Consider the following 20708-nt stretch of genomic DNA (forward strand, 5'->3'; position numbering starts at 1 on the left):
ATTCTTTTTAGGGCTCACAATTTGAAAACTGACCTGTGCAGTTCCCAGTGGTGAGAGGTTAGATATTGCTTGATTTCATTAAGGAAACTTGACCCAAATAAAAAGCTTTGTGGCTTTTTTTTAAATGGGGGTGTTATCTGCTTTCACAAGCAATGCTTAACATTTTTTGCATTTCACACATCTGTAATTTTATTGTCAAGCCCAGCTAGAATGTATGTGTAAGAGTAGCTTTTGTCTGCTTTATATCTCAGATTAATACCATTTGAATAATAAAAATACACCCTAGTTCCATTTTGGGAAAAACTTCTTGGGTTTGCAATGAAATCTGCGGCAGGAAGACAGGACTAAGGTTCTGTGAATGTCTTCTCAGATAATTGGCCTTAAGTAGTTACTTGACTGAATTCAGTAGGACTCCAAATGCTGTTGAAACCAAGACTCATAATGCATGTTTTGGCACAGGGCTCAGCAAAATCCATAAGAACTAAAATTTGAGCCCAAAAGAAAACTGCAGAAAGCACCATGAAAGAAATGTTCCAGCAGCTGCAAGTGGAGGAGTGGAGAATCAAACCTGGTTCTCAGATAAGAGTCCATGCACGTAACCACTACACCAAACTGGCTTAGCATTAGACTGTCTGCTTTGCATGCAGAAGGTCCCAGGTTCAGTTCCCAGCATTGCCAGTGTAAAGGATCAGGTGTGAAAGACCACTTCCCGAGATCCTGAAGAGTTGTTGCCAGTCAGTGGCCATTACTGACCATGATAGACCAGTGGTCTGATCTAGTGTCTTGTGTTCATGTAAAAGAGTGCTTAGGTCTGGGAGCTATGATGTTGGATGTGGTACACAAGTGCAGAAAAAGAGTAAGACTTGCCAGTTATTCAGCATTTGTCCCATTATAAGGAATGTGGGTGAAAAGACTCTCTCGTCTGCCACTTTAATTTTGATGTTTTTATTTATTCTGGAGATTTATATGCTGCCCCTCTGGAGTCCTTTCCAAAGCAGCTTATAAATAAAAAACAATACCGTAAAATCATAAAAACATCACAAGTTATCAATATAAAAAACATATGAAAAACAAACCAGGGACATTGATCACCCTAAAAATATCCCCATAACAGGCCTCATAGCAGAAGCAGACCGTAAAAAAGCTAAAAAGATAAAACTCATTAGTTAAAAGCCTTGATAAAACTAAATGTTTTGGCCTGGTGCCTAAAAGCCAGTATGGTGTGTTGTGCAATGCCAGATCAGTTAGGAATAAAAGCTCCATGTTATGTGATTTGGTGGTGGAGGAAGACGTTGATCTGGCTTGTGTGACTGAAACCCACTTGGATGACAATGATAATATCATGTTGCGTTCAGCAATTGCAATTGGGTATGTAGTCCTTCATGAGTTCTGAATTTGGAGACTGGGGGTGGGGTGGGGTGGGGAGGATTTGTTGTCATGATCATCCATTAATGTTTCTCCTCTTGCAGATTCTCAATGCAAACAGTTGCCAGTTGTGACTGTATGTTTCTTGGGGCCCAGGAAGAGTCTGGGGCTCCTGTTGGTGTATTGCCCACCTTGCTTGCTGCTGGGTTCCCTGTGGGCTGGGATTGGTGGCATCACATCAGCATATCGATTTCACTTTTCGCAAAACCCAGAAGTGGTGTCATTGGATGCCAGTTTGCCACCATTTTCTCCCACTGTCAGGCAGTGTCAAGGGTTGCAAAATGTCTCCTGCTACAGGGAGACTGGGTTGCCGGGTCCCTCCTAGAAGCTAGTGGGGGATGTGGGGAGAATTACCAGGAGAAAGAGGAAGGCCCAAACCATGTTGCTGATGTTGCACAAGTAGTGACATCATCACACTATGAAATGGCTCCTACCACAGAGAATTTCCACTCCCCAAATACCAAAGCATCACTCACTGTGCCTGATTGGTGGCTGGGGGGGCAGGGCCTGGTGGTAGGGACCCCCATCTCCACTGGGAGAATCAGGCAACTGTAGCGGGAGACCTGGCAAGCCTATGTGAAAGTTTCTCTCTCTCTCCCCCCGCCCCCCCAATATTCAACTCTAACCCTAAAGCCAGCCTAATTGATCTATGAGGTGGGTTGCTCAACCATTTGTACTCTTTTTGTGTCAGAGGGATAGAAGTGACACAGAGCTGCTAGCACTTGCCTGTCAAAAAGATGGATGGGAGATGCGATTGTCTCTGCTTGCAGATCTGTTTTGCTGCTCTCTTACTGTTCATCACCTGCCCAGAAATAAACACAGTTCAATCAGCCTAGATGAGAACCCACTTAAATGTTTCCTTTAAGCTGCAGAGTCTTGGGAGCAAAAATTCTACTTTGTGAGCTACTGGTATTAAAGTTGTGAGCTACTGGCATGAAAGTTGTAAGCTCCTGTATAAATTATTGTGCTCTGGGGTCATCCTTCCTGAGTTAAGACAAAAATGTTTGAGCTGGAGGCTAAAAATCTGTGAGCTAGCTCACGCTAACTCAGCTTAGAGGGAACACTGGTGGCACAGTGTCCTGAGAGGTGGAGAGAGACCTCAAGAGTTGACAAGAAGAAGAAACATCTTTCTTTGAAAGAAAAAAAAATAGAGCAATGGGCTATAAAGAGAAAGAGTGAAAAAATGCAGATGAAAATGGTAGCTGAGGAATTTCTATCAGGACCTGCCTCTAGATTACTCTGAATTATCTGGCCTGTCACTGTGGAGATGTTGTATCAGATGCATTAACAACCTTAGCTCTGTTCACAAGTCACAGTAGGATTACCAGATCTTATCTTGCCTGCAGTGATGTCATCAAGCCAGACACATCGCATGCAGACAGATGTGCTAGCATTTTGGCAGAAAACTCTCTATGGTAATTATAGAGTTTTGGCCAAAAATTCTAGAATGTCTATGCACAATATGTCCAACATGATGATGTCACTTCTGTGTAATGTCATTGCACTGACCAGGTTGACGAGGGAGGGAGCTGTTCAGGGGTGGGGCTTCCTCCACCAGCCAGCTGGTGGGCAGCAGATTGGAGTCCCCAAAATCAGGGTAATCCCCACCTGAACCAGGGGATTGGCAACCCTAAAACACAGCCATATCTTGTGTATATCTTGTGTGTATGTGGTATGTCTGTTTGTCAGAAAGAACCAACACGTATTCACTTAAGAAATGAAATGGGATCAGTAGGGGACCAGAAGAAGAAGACAACGACATTGGATTTATATTCTGTCCTTCACTCAGAGTCTCACAGCAGTTTACAATCTCCTTTATTTTCCTCCCCCACAACAAACATCCTGTGAGGTAGGTGGGGCTGAGAGGCTCTCACAGAAGCTGCCCTTTAAAGGACAACTCCTACGAGAGCTATGGCTGACCCAAGGCCATTCCAGCAGCTTCAGTTCTCCCATATAAGAGTTTGTGCACTTAACCACTACATCAAACTGGATAAATGTGGGATTTCAATCATACATTCAGTTGTACAAGTATTGAAGGCAACAAGAGAAAAATACTCTACACACATATAAAGAAAAATCAAGGGTACACAGCACACTTGTACATTCACTGTAACTTATGAACAGTATTCATGACAATTAGGGTTGCCAACCTACAGGTGGGGCCTGGAGATCTCCCACTTTTACAACTGATCTCCAGCTGGCAGAGATCAGCTTCCCTGGAGAAAATGGCTGCTTTGAAAGGTGGACTCTATGGCATTGTATCATGCTGAGGCCCCTCCCCTCCCCAAACTTCACCCTCTCTTGGCTCCACCCCCAAAGTCTCCAGATATTTTCCAATACAGACCTGGCAACTCTAATGACAATAAGCAATAGAACATCCATGGAGAGGAGCAGTGTACCTCTCAATATCAAACACTGCTGTAGAGAAAGAACAGGGCAGGATGGCCATCACACTTCTATCACTTCTTTGATTTTTTAAAAATTAAAATGATTATTTCCCCTTAGAAATCTTTGTTTTATGTTGATGCATATTTAAGCATGATGATCAATGATGACTGGTCATTTCCTTAGCCAACTACATTTTGAGGGACAGTTCTAGATTTATGGCATTGACTCAAAAGGAAGATGACCCTGGATGCCAGATGACCCCTCTTTTTAATAAAAGCTATAAACACAAAAAATTCCTACTGGATATAACTAGCTTGTACGTGAATGCAAGATGATCCCTCTCTTTCCCCTTTTCTTTTCTTTCTTGATGACATAACAGGGAAAGGCTAGAGTAAACAGTGTCAGTCTTGTGTACAAAAATGTGTCACAAACTGCTTCCCCCTCAGCCTGGTCTGGCCTTGTGGTGCAGGCTTGCCCAAGGGCATTTGAGCTGCCTTGGCTTCTGAAGACTGTCAAAAAGAGGGAGGTGGAGGAGGCTGCTGGCAATCTGGCCTGCAGCTCTAGTCAGAGCCTTTTGGCTGAGCCTCAACCTGGGAGGCTTTCTGCTACCTTGTCCTGTTTTGACCCTGCTGGGAACCATACCTCTAATGTGGTCCCATCTGGCCTGCAGGCCTCCTTCCTGCCTGGGTGCTCTTCTCCTTTTTCCTGATCCAGTTACATCACTTATGTCCTGGCTTGCCCTTGACTGTATGGCTTCTCCCCCATCTATCAGGACAGCCAGGCCAAGAGCTGGTTCATGCATGCAACTCTGACCCTTTTCTTACCCTCCATAGGATCCCTCCTGAATGCCTAAGCATCAGAGCCTGTAAGGAAAACTCAGGGTGAGCCCAGCTTGGGACATGGAGGCAATTAGCAGTGGACAGCAATGATTCCCACGGTCACAGTGGATGGAGAAAAATGTGGCTCTGCTGGCAGAAGCTGCAATTGCCTTGGCTGACTCTGGCAGCTTTCTATTGATTGCCAGCTCCCCAAAGCGTTAATCTGATCAGATGCAGCACAACTGGTTTCTATCCCTGGCGCCTGACTCAGATTTCAGAGCAAGGAGGAAGAAAGGGATGACATCACCCTCGCTTGCGTATGCATCGGGTTGCTAATGAAATTACACAATGGGTTTTGAAGACCATTAGAGTCAATGTTGATCCTGATTATTATTAAGAGCACTTTCAAATTTACTGCACCGCAGGGCAGCCTTGAAAGCATCATTTTTCAAAGGTGTGTGCTGGACTGGATTGTAATAATGAGGGTGGGGGTGGGGAGAGACTGAGAGATGATGCCGGCAGCAGGGCAGATCTGTTCTGAAATTCATTGCACAAAAGTGCATGTCGTTTCCCCTCCGGTTGGCTCTGATTTTGTGATAACTGGGCTTGATGACAATCTCGGGAGAAAAGCTTTCACACTGTAGGTGTGGTTTCTGAGAGTACAAACTGTTACACTTGTGTGCATGCGTTTGAGCAGGAATTTTCTGGAATCAGTGCTCTGCTTCACTGGGTGTGGGGAAGCATTATACTATCTGTGCAATCCTAAACAGAGTTACACCCTTCTAAATCCATTGAAATCAAGGATTTCACTGTATTAGTGCTGTTGCTGAGTGCCATCTCCGGCCCATTTTCAGTCATATTTGCAAGCTGATCATGACAAATACAAAAAAGGAGATTGGTCTTTTTATGTGGCTAAGGAGGGTTTTTTAAAAGTTCTTTATTTCTGTATGTCAGGGAAGAAGCACCTCAATTAAGGTCAGTGCTAACATATGACAGCTAATAGATATTATTCTGAGACTTATGGCTAATTGACCTATAAGACCAACAAAATTTTATTTAGTGTTTAAGCTTTCATGTGCACACACATTTCTTCAAATACAATGAAATGGAAATTATGAATCCATACATATAGATAGAGGATGAGCAGTATATCAGCATTCAGTGCAATGAAGATGTTTAACCAATTCAAGGACTGGACAGGAATAATGAGCTTAGTTTATATAGTTACCATTTGTTTGGGTTTAATTCTGGAAGGAAACATAGTGAAAGCAATAAATATGTCAGAAACTGGAAATGATGGGCAGATTTATCAATTGTGGAATGCTGAGAGTAATTAACTGCCATTAGTGGTGGCAGGGTCTCAGTAAATTACTTTCAGCTTTCCACTCAGAAGAGGCTGTTTCTGTATTTAGCCAGAGCTTGGAGGCTAGAGACAAGTGGCTGAAGGAGAACAAGGTAAAAGTGAATTTGGACAATATGACAGTAATGTTGCTTGGTAAAGCTGGTTTTCTAGACGGTGCTACTTGCTCTGGCCAGAGTTAGCTTATTTCTCACAGATCATGGAAAGAGTTTCAAGGTGCTCTTGAGCCCATCCTATATATTGGAGCAGTAGGATTTGTTACTAAGTGCCTTTTTTCCATTATATTTTCTCGTCAGGGTTTAGCTAATCCATACTTTTGGATCCTCAAGGCTAGATTACCACAGCACAATATATGTGGAGAAGCCTTGAAGACTATCCAGAAACTCCCTTTAGTACAAAATACAGCTGTCTGACATCCACCTGTATAATACAGCTAACGCTAAACACTGTATGTACACAACTATGTTTTATAAAACAAATTTCAGTTATTTTAGTAAGGTTTCACTCTATGTTTCCAACTATTCAACAATTGCCTCTTGTTCATTTCTTATGCATCATGATCCTTCTCATAAAAGTGCTGGTTTTTAAAGATACAAGTCACTTATAACAATAATACATAACATCAGTTTTCAAGGAAGCCTGCAGTATATGCTATGAAATAGTCCCATATCAAGTAATCTTCACAACAAACAAAACAATCCATGTTTCTTAACGTGACTTGCTATGGGTTTATCTGCGTCTGGAGGTGTTCTCTGCTGTTAAAGGGTTTAGTTGAAACAAAGTCTGAGAGTTTGCTGAATATGCGAAAGTTGAATTGAAGTTGCATTTAGAGCTTGACTGAGTATAGTTGAAAATGAACATCAACTTGAAGTTACATCCTAACTAAGATCCTAGGTATTTATTCATGCATTTTGTTCCTTCACCAGAGTTAAATCGATTAGTCTCTTTGTAATCTTTCACCTGCAGAAGTTTTCTTTGTACTCTTTGCACTAACACTTTACATTGACATTCTCCTGTGGCACACAGATATGAAACATCTGTTTTAAAAGCACTGATTGACTGAGAGAGAAAATACCTCAACTGGGCTGGGCAGTACTTTCTTTGATACAGGACTTGCCCTGCCCTGAATGGGAGAGGCCATCAGCCTACCAGGAAAAGTTCCAGTGGCCATAATGGCCAACCGACCTCAGTCAGCATCATTGGTTGTATGTGAGCTCAATCCAACCGAGGCTTGTAGTTGTTGTATGTCCTCTTAGGATTGTTCAGTTTTTCTTTAGTAAGATTGTGGGCATTTTCGGTCATGGAACTAACTGTTTGGAATGGTAGAAAAGAACAAAAGTCCAGTAACAACTTAAAGACTGATAAAATTTGTGGCAGGGTATGAGCTTTCATGAGTTTCTGCTCACTTCTTCACATCCAAAGAAGTATCTGGTATCTGAAGAAGTGAGCAGTGACTCACAAAAGCTCAGACTTGGCCACAAATTTTATTAGTCTGTAAGGTGCTAGTGGACTCTTACTCTTTTCTACTGCTACAGACAGACTACCATGGCTACCCATCTTGATCTACCCACTTGGAATGGAGGTGAGGAGGGTGCCTTTGTTACTGGATCTTAGGAGTTGCTCAAAGTGTTGCTGTTTCAGAGGACTTGGCAGTCATTTAATGAATTTGTATTGACATGATGTTTGATCTCATGCTTGAATGGTAAACAGTTTGTGGATTACTGTTATAACAGCTTTATATGTTCTATATGCTGATGCATACTTTTTGGTAATCAACTTCAGACCTCTTTTTACAGAAAACAGTTGTCATAACACCTTCAGATAAGTTAACTAAATATATGAATAAAATCCAAGGTTCAGTGCCTGGCATCTTTATTTTGTTTAAAATCAATTTTATTATTTTTGCAACATATTGAAAGACATTTATCAAATATAAGTTTCAAAATACTGATAAATACATTACAAAATTTCCACTTCCCCCAGCCCTCTTTTCTTTGACCTCTGCCGGTGCTTAATGCAATTAAAAAGAAAAGAAAGGTAAAATTCACACTTGTAGAATCTTCTCTTCCTTTCTACCTTAATATAAAATAAATCAAGACTATATATTGATTATTATTAAAATTAACCCTATATTTATCACATAGTTTAACTTCTACTAAGTGTGTTCCCATGTCTCCATTTGTATTTCTTTGTTCATATTTATTGCCCATTTTATCATTTGATACTTCATCTTCTGTAGACTATTTCAATAATAACTTATAAACCTTTGAAATCAATTTTTCATTCTCACCCAACAGCACTTTTTCCAGTTCTGTTTGCTCTTGTCTTATTCCTGTATTTCTAATATCTTGCTCCACCAAACTTTTAATTTGTTGTAATTGGTACAAATTAACCTTGTCCTGCAATTCTTCTGCTGGTTTTAGTTCCACCTTGCCTCCCTGTATTTTTAGCAGTTGTTTATATGATAACCATTTGTTTTCCTATGGATCTAAGGACAACTTTATGACTTCAGTTGGCATAATCCATAATGGCTTTCTCTCATCACCATATTTAGTGTATTTTTTCCAAGTATTCAACAGATTTCTTCTTATGTAATGGTGTGAGAAAAATCCATCCATCTTCTCCTTTCCATAATACATATACGCATGCCAACCAAAAACATTCCCATGGCTTTCTAATGCCAATAACTTCCTGTTATGCAAGGTTATCCAGTCCTTAATCCATACCAAACAAATTGCATCATGATATAACTTAAAATCAGGCAGCTGGAAACCACCCCTTTTGCATCTTTCAGAATGTTCATTTTAATTCTTGGCTTTTTCCCCGCCCATACAAATTCTGAAATCTTTTTTTGCTAATGATTAAGTTGTTTGTTGTCTTTCACTATTGGAATTGTTTGAAAAAGAAACATAATTCTTGGTAGAACATTCATTTGGATTGCAGAAATCCTACCCAGCATAGACAGATTTGTTATTCCACTTTAACATATCTTCTTCAATTTTACGCCAAAGCTTTTCATAGTTGTTTTTGTACAAATCAATATTTTTCATTGTAATCTCTACTCCTAAATATTTTACCTTCGAGGTAACTTCACATCCAGTTATACTCTGTAGTTCTTTCTGTTTGCTCAATGACAGATTCTTGCTTAGAATTTTCAATTTTTCCTTATTTATATGGAAGCCTGCCAGCTCTCTATATTCATTAATTTTATTTAACAGCAAGGGCATCACTTGTAATGGGTTTTCACTAATGAACATCACATCATCTGCAAATGCCCTATATTTATAAGAGAAACCTTTCAGTTTCAGCCCCTCTATTTCTTTGTCCTCTTTAACTTGCATCAGCAAGATCTCTAACGTCATTATGAATACCAACGGAGATAGAGGGCAACCTTGTCTTGTTCCTTTGCTAATTATAATTTGCTCTCTCAAGTCTGCATTTACACAAATTTTCACTTGTTGTTCTGTATAGATTGCCTTGACCATTTTTATAAAATCACCTCCCAATTTCAGTTTCTCTATCACCGTAAACATAAAGTCCCAATTAAGATTGTCAAAAGCTTTCTCTGCATCAGCAAAAACAATGCTACCTCTTTTTCTGGATGCTTTCTACAATGTCTATTACTGTTCTGATGTTGTCTCTTATTTGCCTTCTGGGGAGGAAGCCTGCTTGAATAAAGATGTTTAAGTACTGTTTGAGTTGTTCTGCAAGTATCCTAGTAAAGCGTTTATAGTCATTGTTAAGCAATGAAAGTCTATAATTTTTAACATTCGTGGCATCTCTGTCTTCCTTTGGTATCAATGAAACAACTGCTTCCTTCCATGTATTTGGTACTTTCCCATCTTGTCTGATATTGTTCATCAGTTTTTGGAGTTTTGGTACTAATACATCTGCCAGTACTTTATAAAATTTTGCTGAAAATTTACCCCCTTCTTCTTCTTCTTAACTTTATGCTCATAGTTAGTCCCAGATCTTAGTTTTTTAATTTTAAAAAGCTTATTTCAGTCCCGGAGTGGTAGATAAGAATCTTTACCTTAACAAATGTCTATTTTCCTGTGCATCCGATCTCTTGCCTTTCAGATGTTATTGTAATTCATAGAAAGTTGGAATATGGATGAGCTTATGTCAAATTAATGACTCCAAAGACCCTTTGTAGATGATGGAATGCAATTCTTCATCAGAGGTTCTTCAAAGCAGAAAAGGAATCCCACTGGGGCTCCTCGTCTGCCAAAGTAAACCTCCTCAAAATTCTTCAAGCATGTCCTGGACAATTCCCTTCCTGGAAAAAGTATACAGCAGGTGTTGGAGTCACCTTTTATGTCCAAAATAAAGGGTCTGGTCCGCTCCTCTTAAAAGAAGCACGTCAGCTCTCCCTTTTCCAGCCCCGGAAGTCATTGCCTGGCATCTTTAGACAAGGATCTCAGATACTGGAAAAGTCCCCTCTTCATAATAAATTATAATATTATAATCTAATATATTATACTATAATATAATTATAATAACTATAATAATATTACTTATTGGTATCACTGAGGGAAGCTTCCTATTTTGTAAGCTCCCCTTAATGTGCGAAGATGTGCTGACTGGGGAACTCTTGACACAGCTGTGGCTGTGGTTGCTTACAGTTAGGTTTTGTTATATGTTAGGACAGAAATATCTTATGAACATATGAAGCTGCCTTATACTGAATCAGACCCTCATTCCATCAAAGTCAGTATTGTCAGACTAGCAGCGGCTCTCCAGGGTCTCAAGCTGAGGTTTTTCATTCCTACTTGCCTGAACCCTTTTTAGTCAGAGATGCTGGGGATTGAACCTGGGACCTCCTGGTTACCAAGCAGATGCTCTACCACTGAGCCACCATCCCTCCCTACCCACCATCCCTCCCATCTGTTGCGCTTTTGAGATATCTTCAAGTAAACATTGGGTTTTCTAAACTGTCCCAGTATGACATCCTTGCTAGTTTCACTTGTTCCCATGGGCTGGCTCTGGGTAAAGTTTCAGACCATGCAACACAGCAGTTGTACTTCAAGGACATCTGCAGAAGTTTTGGCTATTGGAATGGAGCTGAAGCTTGGTTTAATTCCCTGGTTTTCTGACTGGCTGGCTGCTTGAGAACTGGCCAAGGAGATGTGTCCCATTGAGAGAGGAACCATCGACAGATAATCATGCCTGTAATTATATTGCTTATTTTCTGAATAACAGGGCTAGGATGAGATAATAGACATTCCATCATGACCATATGGATTCCACATCTACACAAGTTTCTGCTGTGCTGGCACTGAGAAAGTGGAGTGAAGAGAAGGAGGGTTACGTCACCTGCATCTATGCATATGAGAAGGGTGTATAACTTGTGCTTTCAAGGTGGAAGGATGCAAAATGTCATAGTGAGTTAGAATCATGGTTGGTGCTCTTGTATCATTTCATCTTCTTGAAAGGGCTCAAATTTTGGCAAAAATCCAATTTGCAGTTTTAAAGGTTCCTTTCTTTGAATATATTTCCAGCTGAGCAAAGAACACAGAATGAGGCATACTTTCCCTGTTAAAATGATCAATGGTGAAACAGTTAAAAAATGCTAGTGTATCTATATCATTACATCATTTGAAGGGTAAGATGAACTGGGAAGGCTTCACCTGACATTTTTTATTCATTCATTTAAATCGACAGAAGTTCCCAGTGCATAACAAAATCAAAAAAGCAAAAAAAAAAAAATGAAATCAGTAAAACAGAATAAGTTTTCATCTAATTCAATGACATTTTCCATTCATCTGCTTAACCTAAAAGGCTAGCCCTAGCAGGAATTTATTATAATGTTTCTGGAAAGTGGCAAGTCTGCAGTGGGAAGGGATTTTATAATGGTGAGGGAGCCATAGACAGTTTTGGTATTCAGACATCACAAAAAATCATGGTTTATTAACGGCATTTTGATACCCCCAGATGTTATGTCTTAATCTAGATGGCCCAGTACCAACCACATGTTTGGTTAACCATAGTTTGTTGCCTAGCACAGCCTTTTGTAGCTTCCTGGCTACCAAGACAGCAGTATAAGGAGGACATTTCCAGATAAATTAAGACATTCTGCAAAGGCTTTGGGCAGAAGAGTTTGGTTCCTTCCCTGCTGTTCCTTTCCATTTCTTGACACAATATGGCAACTTGAGCCTAATCCAAAGTCTACACTGAGTGGCTGTGTGACTGCGCCTCCATATTTACATGTATGGAAGGGACAACTTCCTGAAAGAAAGGGGACAATATGTGCCATAGTCAGAATGAACAGGAGTAGGGATGCCAGGTCCAACTCAGGAAATATCTGGGGACTTAGGGGATGGAACCAGGAGCAAGATTATGACAAGCACTATTGAACTCTGAAGGGAGCTCTGGCAATTACATTTAAAGGGACTGTGCCTTTTAAATGCCTTCCTTCATTGAAAATCATGGAGGATGGGGGCACCTTCTTTCAGGGCTCATAGAATTGGACCCCCTGGTCCAATCTTTTTGAAACTTGGGGGATGTTTTGAAGAGAGGCACCAGATGCTATGTGGAAACTTTGGTACCTCTCTCTCAAAAAACAGCTCCCCAGATACCCATGGATTATTTCTCCAATATACCCTATAAGGAACAGTCTTCATAGGATGTAATGGAGAGCCCAGCAGACATTCAAACCCCACCCCCTGCTTTCTGATAACCCTGAAGTGGGGGGAGAGGGCTCCCAAATTGGGGGATCCCCTGGCCTCAACTGGGGATTGGCAATCCTAAAAGGAGAGGCCTGACATGCACAGAAATTCTGTGTGTACTGCTATGACTTCTGAAGGCCCAAGGAGCCATTGAACAGGTATGATGCTCTCTCTCTCTCCACCCTAGAGAAACTGTCAGTGATTCTGGACCCTTTGTTGCAAGCATATATCAAATACCTTTGGATACTGAATACTTACTTTGGGTGCTTCCCTTCCCCTTTATGCACTAATTAGAATTCAGAACTTTTACCTGGAAAACTAATCAGAGTTTTTGCACAGCTAACTAGAGTTCTTCACGCTTTTAATAAATGATGGCTTATGAAATATCTGAATGTGAGGATTCTGCCTGGATCCAAAGAGGATAACTGGCAGAATGTGCTCCCTTTCTCTCCTCCCCTTGTCTGCAGAAAGGCCTCAGGTTCAAGAAGGAGACGGTTTATGTCTGCCCTCTGCCTCCTCCTCCTTGTGGCTGACTCCCTGTTCTCCGTTTTCCATTTCACTGCGCTCAGACCATGGGGAGAGAAGCCAAGACAAACACCTTCTCCTTGGCCTCTGAATGGGAGAGTTTCTCATTCAGTAGTCTTGCAAAACCCCTTCAAGCCCTTCCACTCCCCTCCTTGTTCCATGGGATCAGCCTATCCCATGTGTTACCCTAAGTGGTTGTGAGGGTCTCCTAATTTTGTTGGGGAAATTAGCAAGAGGCGAGTAAGCAGGATCTCCACCTATGTTTATGGGGATTTTCCCCTCAGTAGAGCCCTCAAATGAACCAGGCCTTAATTAATGAAATGGTTTTTACTAAGAAAATTAAAGAAAGAAAATCAAACATTAATTAAAGAGCACTCTATGAACACACATACAAGTTCTGAAAGAAAAAGTGGTCACTTTAACGAGACAAAGAAGGGAACTTACTGTATGGGACTATATTTATCTATCCAAAAAACAGAGATCCAAGAAGAAAGATGAGTGAAACAAACCATTGTTCCACTCAGGTGTACCCAACCTCATGGACGGGGGTATAAGTCAGTGGACATCCAAACACACACACAAATTCTATTGAACCAAGTGAGGTTGATATAACTTCAAGCAATTATGTGATTGCTCCTAGAACAATGCTGTGATGGTGTGACTGAAACAATGTGTTTGAGCCAGGAATACTTCATCACTTTCCCAGGAGTTGTGAATGCAACCAGAGACCCTGGAGAGCCATTGCTAGTAGACAATACTGACTTCAGCCCTTTCTGTTTTTGTGTTTGCTGTGGCTCTTGCCTCCCACCTCTGATGGTTAAAAAACCTGCTTCCATATTCACCCCACTCTCCCATTGGATTTTGAAATTCCTTTCACATCCTTTCCCCAGCATTCTGCTGTCACTCTGCTGTATCTTCATAGTTTCTAAGAGTGGTTTTTCAGAGCAGTATTTCCCCCCTCAATTCGCTTCCAAGCCTTTAAAAATAGAAAAATTTCCTTGGACTTTCCCTCTCTCCTGGCAGGCTAATTGGGCTGTTCTTATTATCAGTTTCACACTATGTGTGCTTTTTGAAGTAGGAGATTAGGAAAGTCATTGCCTTTGTCTAACTCATTTGCTTGGGTTGGTTAAGATGCTGAGCTAGTGCAGCAAGTTTGATTCTTCTTTGGGGCAATTTTGTATTTGAAAAAAGAGTTTCCTTTTAAATTGACTCTGACCACAACAATTTCAAATGTGAGAATAATGCTGCAGGAACCTACTTTGTGGCAGTAAGTTCAGTAGCAGTCTTTTAAAAAAAGGCTGATCCATCTCAACATCTCTTCACCTTTTGCCATCTCAGTTCTTAATAACAATGGGTGCAACTCAGGCTGCAAAGCACTGACGTCTACACATCCACTGACAAATCCACATCCCCGCTCTCTCCCTAAATTGTTAAAGCAGTATCTGCCAGTGTTTTTTTTTTCTCCAGCAAACTCCTTGACTACTGATAAGGGTTGGGGGGGGGGGGACAGTAATGACGATCCCACAGTAAATTCAGCTGGAAAGATCTCCTATTTCAAAAGGCATGCCCAGTGTGAAACTAACCAATCAGGAGAAACTAATCCCAGAACACTACTCAGTTTTTTTCATGGGTATGTAGAATATATATACACCACAATTCTCAATAGAAATTGGAGAGTGGGAGAAAGATGCAGGCACAGCATTCGAAGTAAACCCCAACTGACGCAATTTCAATGAAAATCAGAAGTAAGCTGTGTGTGCAGAATGGACCTTCAATTGACCAAGGGTCTGATTCAGTGTAAGGCAGCTCTGTTTGTGTTTTCTGATGTTGCCTCATAGTGCTGGTATTCAGAAGCTTATTGCCTCTGAGTTCTAGTATTACAGGAAAGGAAGAAAAAGTTCAACTTCCTTCCTTCACTCATGCATAAACATTTGTTATATGCCACCTCCAGTTGCCTTTTCTCTGGCCGTTTCCGCACAGTCACCTACCCTGTTTCAGTTCAGCATGCACTGGATTTAGTGAAGAGTTCCCCACATGCTGATCCGGAGCAAGGATTTGGTCCTTCTTTTTCACCTCTACCATGGGTTTTCTGGACTTCTGATTTTCGTGGCGTCACATTTATTGGTCCGTTTTTGAACGTGGAATTCATCTATTTGGGGAAAGATTTCCCTGCCCCTTGACAGATTTTCACAACAGATTTTCATGTCATGTTCTTGCCTGTCAACAATAACACTATGCCCTTTTGCCTCACAAATATTGTGCAGAATCACACAAGCTGTCACAATACTGTTAAAATTTTCTATGAAAACATTCATTCTAGTAGACAGCCAATGTCAACGTACCTTTAGTCTCCCAAATGCCCATTCCACAACATTTCTGGCCCTGCATAGTTTGCGGTTGTAGTTCTGCTGAGCAGCAGTTCTGGGATACCTATAGGGAGTCATCAGCCAGCGCTTCAATGGGTATGCTCTGTCCCCAATAATAATGGCTGGCACATCCACATCCTGTACTGTGATCCTTGGGTCACCAGGAACGAATTGTCCTGTGTCCATTGCAGAGCAGAGTTTGCTATTAGCAAATACAAATGCATTGTTGGTTCACCCACTAAACCCAACCTTCGCCTCTATGAATCTGCTGGTATGATCCCCCAGCAAAATCACGGAGTTGAAATGTTTGTGGTTCCCATATTGCTGTATATCTCCTCCTGGTGATTGTATTGGTATATGGGTCACATCAACTGAAGCTATCATATGACACATCCCAAGATGACCCAAACCATCCATGATCTGAAAAATAAATATTTTTTATCAGCACTCAGCAATGTAGCAAGAGCAAGATGTATTCTATTGCTTCAGACACGATGCAGCTTTTTGTTTGTCCGTGGGGCAGCTTGGGAATCGTTCTGCAGTCTTAGGGGCGGGCAAATAGGTTTTAAACATTCAACATATTAGCAAACTTAGGCAAGCAACCCCCCCCCCCCCCCAAATCAACGTGATGTGAAATCTATTCTCAACAGTAAAGGACCATCAAGGTCGATGTATCGCTATAATGTAAACATGATTGAAATAAAAAAATAAATAAAATAAAACTAACCTTCCCAACATCAGGTCCTAAGCAGACCACTCTGGAATACAGCTCAGCCTCCAGCAAGAAGCTCACCTCGAGAACAATTTCCCCAGCAGTGGACTGATTGCTCACTTCCCATTAGGTGACTGTGTTAGCCAGGAACCAAATTGCAGTGGCAATGCGCTTCAATATGGAAAATGGGGGCCTCATGGTGGTGGTCTGCCATTCTATGTGTTTTTCAAGGACAGAGATGATCTCCATGAAAGTTGAACGAGTCATCCTGAAGTTCTTCAGCCATTGCTCATCACTCCATGCACCACATACGAAGTTCTCCCACCTGTCAATGCATCTTGGCTCGACCCAATACTTCCTTGAGAAACGAATACCAGCCAGAGCATGCCATTTCCTGCGCTGGCAACGCAAGGAGATTAGTTTGTTGGTCAAAGCAAGTACTCTCTTCATTGAAGAGGAGGAATGCAGATTCCGGCCACGCCATTTTCGTCTTTGGAGAGCATGCAAGGAAGTAGTGAAATTGTTGAAGAAAGGCCTAATGCCATAACTCCAAAAAGTGTGGCTACTGCTCCAATCTCTCTCCGTGGCCTGTTTGCGGCCATGCTTGAGATAAAATAAAATAAAATAAAATATGGCGTTCCTTGAGTTTGGTTTCTTCAAACTTTTAAAAAACAATTTCAAGCAATGGCGGGGAAATACAGCTGACCAATCAGACTGCAGGCAGAGATCACAGAGGCCGTTTTCGCACTTAGCATTTGCTCCCCTTATTCCGCGGCGCAATTATGTCCGGATCATTTTTCTCGTTTTCCCACTAGTGACTCTTTGCGGAGTCGCTTCCCTGAAGCCCCGGCTCAAATCGTTTTCCCACTGGCATCGACTTGAGTTCGATGCCCTGTCAATCATTTTTTTTTTTAAGCGCAAGTCTGGTTGCGTAATGACGTACTAACGTACTAACGTAACATCGAGCAGGCACAGCTGTTCCCTCCCCTTCTTTTCGTGGACAAACCGCATCACGTGTGCTGCTGCTGCTTATGGATTGGCTGTAGCTGTAGAATCCTCCTCAGCCCTTTATGTATTAACAGAAGCATTATGTATTAACAGACTATTTTCTAACCGAGCGGAATGTAGCCAGGGAGAAGAATGCAGGACTCCAACTTCCCATTTTATACATGGCGATTTTGTGCAGGTCCAGAAATCCTGGTGGCACAGCTGAGGGAGGCATTCCCTTTTTAAAACACACACACATGAACGCACAACTTTATTAGAAAACAATCTTCCTGGAACGTACAGTATCGTTTGTCCCCCTCCGCGCAACGCTAGACACAGCCATACATTCATAGAAACCCGCTTCCGCACATGCACATCACTAGTTGGTGGGAAACTGCAAACATGCAGATGCACAAAGAGGTGCTGCATGCTTGACGTCCCAACTTCACCCAGCAACTGGGCATGTGTGCATGCAGATAAAATGGAGGAGGAAGTCCCGGGGCCTTAGTTCTGATGTCTCTTCATGTGCAGGGCCAAGTGGTCAGATCGAGAGAAGCTGCGATTGCACACAGCACACTGGAAAGGCTTGGCTCCGGTGTGCTTCCTGTAGTGGCGAGTCAGCTCATCGGAGCGAGCGAATCTCCACTCACATCCTTCCCAGGCGCTCTCCTCCCCCGGCTCCGGGCGGCGGCGGCGGCTTGAGTTCCCCGGGGCCGCCGAAGAGCGCGGCCTCCCGGGCCCCCAGAACTGGCTTGAGCTGGGCGAAGACGGGCTCCTCTGGCCCCAGGTGGGCGCTCATGCTCAGCACCCGGGTGGCCATGCGAGCCACAAAGAGCGGCAGGCAGCAAGAGCCTCGCCCGGGCCCGTCGCAGCTCACGAGCCGCGTCCTCCTCCTCCGACAGCTGCGCCTTCGCGCATGAGGCTGCCCTCCACCTGGCCCGGCACGTCCCTCCTGCCGCACACATGAACGCTTTGGCCCGCACCGGCACTAGATTCCCCCCCCCCAACAATGGTCGTTTTCGCATTATCGAGATAACGCAACAGCGAAATAACGCAACTAAAGTCAATAAAAAAAAATTCTAACGAAACCAATTGAAGTGGCAATTGAGGCTATTCCAGGAGGGTTTTTTTTTTCTATTTGTTAATTTCGAAATATCGCTATTACGCAAAACTGTGAAGTTTAAAAAAAAAATGGCCGTGCCAGCACTTTGGGGAAGCGCCGCGAAAGGCTGATGATTGGCCAAGGGGTGGATGGGGTGGGAGGACGGAAAGGGAGAGGGTGCCGCCCACACAGCAGTCGATCCGGCATGGATGGATTTCCCACTGCAAAGTCCGCGGAGTGGATCCGGTGTGGATCCGGAGGTTTTCAAAAACTCCGGCAGCATGCTGAAAAACATACTCCGGTGTAAAACCCCTGAAGCGCCGGAGCAAAGCGCGGCGCCGGAGCAACAGGTGCGAAATCCAGGAAAAGATCCGGAGGTAAATGGGGCGCTACGCCGGAGCAAAGGCTAGTGCGAAAACGGCCAGAGCCTATTGGTTACGCTATATTGTAACCCCGCATGCAAGCCAAAAAAAGAAAGGAAACGAGGGTGGAGTCAGATGACTGGCAAAGGGGAAAAGGGGAGAAATTTGAAAAGAATTAAGCAATGCGAAACCATTTGGTGCAGACTACACTCCGAAAGAAAGACATTAGCACGGAAAAAAATATTTTGAACTGGGGCAAACCAACCCACAGCAGGCAAGAAGCAAACAGATGGTGCGGAAACGGCCTCTGACTTTTAATGGCCTGCAGAACTACGCTTTGTTTTGTTGGGAAAACATACATGTATTGATAAAGGTACTGGTAAATTTGCTTGTCTAGGGCAAATTTTCAAGTCAGGAAAAGGTAGATGGGAAGGCTAAACCCTCGCCTTGTGCCATGGTCACAGTCCAAAATGGGCCAGCACCAGTGTTCCCTCTAAGCTGAGTTAAGTGTGAGCTAGTTCAGTTTTGTAGCCTCCAGCTCACACATTTTTGACTTAGCTCAGGAAAAATGGCCCAGAGCAAACTAATGTATGCAGTAGTTCACTACTTTAATGCCAGTAGCTCACAAAGTAGAATTTTTGTTCACAGGACTCCACAGCTTAGAGGGAGCATCAGTCAGCACATTTGAAGGAAAACTTCTCTTTGAAGGAAAACTTAACACTGGGAGTTCTATTAACAGAATTCCCAGCATGATACCTGGTTTGGTCAGAATGAATGTTGGGCAAAACCCATTTATGCTCCTCTATAAACCTATGGACAGTGGTACACACAGAATCATTGGAAGATGGCTCTTACTTGCTTTAAAAAACAACAGAATATTAATTTGAAAGGCCCTATGAACTATTTTTAAACTGATAGCTGAAAGCCTGCAGACAATAGCAGCAGTGTTGCCTGTGTTTTTGTGTGTGGAATTATAGCCGCATGACTCTTCTGTAGAATGTAAGTGCTGCCTTTTGGATGCTGCAGTTGCCAGTACACTGTGCAAAACACCTTGAGCAGAAAAGGGTGCCATAAAAATTTAACTGCATTCTGCATCTAAGGCTAATATAATATTCTTCCCAGCTAATGGAGGACTGCATGCCATACAATTTCTCTAATGTTAACTTTCCAGACAAATTTAGACATGCTACAAAGATTTTATGTAGAAGAGGATTCAGCTCCCCCCTGCTGTTTCTTTCCAATTGAGCCTAACCCAGTGGCTGCTACACTGAGTGCCTGTATGATTGGGTTTTCATAATTGTATGAATGAAAGGCACAATTTCCCTTAAAGAAGGGAACCATGTCTGCCATCATCAGAATGAACAGGAGAGGCCCGGCATGCACTGGAACTCTGTGTGTACTACTGTGACTTTCATAGACCAAATGAGTCATTGTAGAGTGTTATGTATGTGGACTCAAGAGAAGACTCTGGATACCTCCGTCAGGCTCATTGGAGCCAGGCAGACTGAGCTTTGGGACTTGGAATAAAGGGCTGCAGGATCCAAATCCCTGTGGCCCTAGACCAATCACAAGCCTCCACCGGTTTGAATGACCCAATGATGTGCTAGCGCAGGAATCCAGAGATGTATATAAATTGGGCCAGTAGGCCCCATCCTCAGTCTTGTATTGTAACCATTTACTATGTGATTCCTATTAAAGAGTTTGTTATCACTCACTCTGCCATGCATAGAACCCACTATATTATAGTGGCATCGAAGGTGGGATCTGGATGAGCGAGGTCCAGGGCACCCCGGCACCACCAAGTGTACTGAGCTCCAGCGCCGCCACACAACAGGCACTGCTGCCCAGCCCGATCATGGCCGCCACGTCCGGATCGCAAAACTCCATTCCAGAGTTTGACATGGCACAGCCCGAGGCCTGGAAAGCCTGGGTCAAAAGACTCAAGTACCACCTCGTGGCACAGCGAATCAAGGATGGTGAACACAAAATCAAGAA

The sequence above is a fragment of the Heteronotia binoei genome, chromosome 4 (genome assembly GCF_032191835.1).
Source record: "Heteronotia binoei isolate CCM8104 ecotype False Entrance Well chromosome 4, APGP_CSIRO_Hbin_v1, whole genome shotgun sequence".
Taxonomy (NCBI): Eukaryota; Metazoa; Chordata; class Lepidosauria; order Squamata; family Gekkonidae; genus Heteronotia; species Heteronotia binoei.